This window comes from Lepidothrix coronata, unplaced genomic scaffold (assembly GCF_001604755.1).
Source record: "Lepidothrix coronata isolate B3197 unplaced genomic scaffold, Lepidothrix_coronata-1.0 Scaffold301, whole genome shotgun sequence".
Classification (NCBI taxonomy): domain Eukaryota; kingdom Metazoa; phylum Chordata; class Aves; order Passeriformes; family Pipridae; genus Lepidothrix; species Lepidothrix coronata.
Genome location: NW_016690481.1, coordinates 797875 through 800561, shown reverse-complemented (window position 1 = coordinate 800561; position 2687 = coordinate 797875).

Below are 2687 nucleotides of genomic sequence, written 5' to 3'. Positions count from 1 at the left end.
CCTTGTGAAATTGTATATATATTTCAATTGTATATACCTGTAACATAAGTGTAAATATATTTATATATATTTATATATATCACTTTAGCTGTCTCTCTCTCATTTCAGGTTTTCTTAGTTGTTTTTCTCCCTCTTCTCCCTGAGGTTTTGGGGGGGGGGGACGACTTCTTGTGGTAAGGTTTGGAGACTTGGCAGGGAGCCAGCTTCAAACCATATCACTCTTATCTGGTGTTTCTGCCTGGTTATCTTTGGTTTGTTTTGGTTTTGCCACGGTTGTTTGGGAACAAGTCTGGGAAGGGAGCCAAGTTGGTGCAAACACTGCCCATTGTTTGGGAACACTACCGGGAGAGCTGCCAAGAACCTTTTGTTTATATAAACATACCTTTGTTTGGGAACAAAGGAAGAAAAATATATAAACATGGCCTTTTAATTCATTTTCTTGGTTATTTTGGCCATTTTTATATATGTTTCTGGGTATCCAGTGAGAACTAACCCAAAAGGCATCTACCAATACCTGCCTTTCCTTAATTATGACATCAAAGGCCTAGTGACTGAGGTCCCTGGGATCAAAATTGGCCCCAATCCTTACCTAAATTGTTTGGCAACAGTTCTACTATTCCTAAAAGCCATGGAAGTGGAGTTTAAGATTGGAAAGGTGGTGTGGTACTGCTTTTCTTGTTGCAGGAAACGCCAAAACTCAAAGGGATTTGCTGGAACTTTGGGATGGGCCTTGAGAAAACCAGTCCCTGGATGGCAAGGAATCTGGGCCAACTTTGGTAAATTGGTAGGGCGTGTGACACCTCCCATTAGTTGGGATTTCACACCAGAGCAGGTGTTTGATCCTGATGAGGTGGGCACGTCGTCTGGCAGAAGGGTGTTTTTCTTACGAGGACCCAAATATGCAGTTTTTTGCTTTGTACTGGGGCCTGGCGAGTGCCTATCGAGCTGCTGTGGACTATGCTCGGAAGGCTAAGGCTGAGGCAGAAACTCAAACCCTACCACCTGAGACTAGCGCCACCTCTACTACATGCACTGAAAGCGGAACCCAGACTACACCACCTGAGATACTTCTCGCCCCTGTAGTGAAAAGGAAGTCGTGGGTATCGGCACCCAAAACTTTAAGCCTACGACCAGATGGAGAGCAAAACAAGTCAGAAGATAACGGAGAGGGGACTGATACTGATGCCAGTGCCAGAACTCCATCTCCACGAGCAGTACCACCCCCGAAAGTGGAAACTACAATTTTGCGGTCAATGACCCCAGCAGAACTCTGGGACTTACAAAGAGACTACATGTGTCGGCCTGGTGAGCGAATTCTATCGTGGTTGCTCCGATGCTGAGACCGTGGGGCTAGAGGTCACATACTGTCAACTGCTGAAGCAGAACAACTAGCTTCCATCTCCGGAGACCGTGAACTTGATCACTTGATTGCAGAGGAGAGATGAGACCTCAGTCTTTGGGCGCGACTTGTCTTAAGTGTGAGACAAAGGTTTCCATTTAAAGACTATTTACCGTGCCCCATGAGGAAGTGGACCAAGATAGAAGACGCCATCCAGTACCTAAGAGAATTGGCATTGTTGGAAGGTATGTATGATGGCCCTCAATACAATACCGTCACTGATGACCCAGAGAATGCTTGCACAATGCCCATGTGGAAGAAGATAATCCAGGGTGCTCCTGCATTGTATGTCCATACCTTGGCAGGAGTAATGCTTCCAAACATGCCAGAAACACTTGTGGGCACGCTGTGCACGGTTCTGCGACATCTAAAAGAAGCAGTAGAATCTAGGAATGAGTTTTCTAGAGACTATTTTGATTCTAGTTACAGACAAAGACCTGAGAGAGATGAGCCTTATGGGCGCTCTGAATATGAAGATGACTACGGAGACCACAGGGACAGATGCTACAGAGACAGATCAGCAGACCGGTCTCGACCACGATCTCAATCTTGGTCCTGGTCCCGCGCGCGATCTCCTTCCGTCATATGCAGAAGGAGCGAAAACCCTAAGCGTAGATCTAAGCACAGTGAACTGTGGTCCTATCTGCACGCCCATGGAGAAAACATGAGGAAGTGGGATGGTGAATCTACTTCCAGACTTGAGGCCAGAGTGAGAGAACTAAAACGCAAGGAAGCCGATAAGAAAGTCGTCTACGTAGTAGATGCAGATTTCTTCGAAAGAGAACTGAGATCTCCCAGACGCAGGGGGTCTGGAGTCCGTTTCCAGGATGACAAGAAAGCCTCTGACAAGCCGAAGCAAAGATCCGACAGTGAATGCTCTGACCAGAACCAATAGAGGGGCCCTGCCTTCTGCCAGGAGAAGGAAAGGGACAAGAAAGATAACAGAGTTTACTGGACTGTGTGGGTTCGATGGCCTGGCACATTGGATCCTCAGAGATACCAAGCTTTAATAGATACCGGTGCACAGTGTACGTTAATGCCCTCAGGACATGTGAGCACAGAGACTGTTTCAATTTCTGGGGTGACAGGAGGGTCTCAAGAGCTGTTGGTGGTAGAGGCCGAAATAAGCCTGACAGGAGACCAATGGGAAAAACATTCCATTGTGACAGGGCCAGAAGCTCCTTGCACTCTCGGCATGGATTACCTCAGGAGAGGATACTTAAGGACCCAAAGGGGTACCGATGGGCTTTTGGTATAGCCGCGTTGACTGAAGAGGAATCCAAACGAT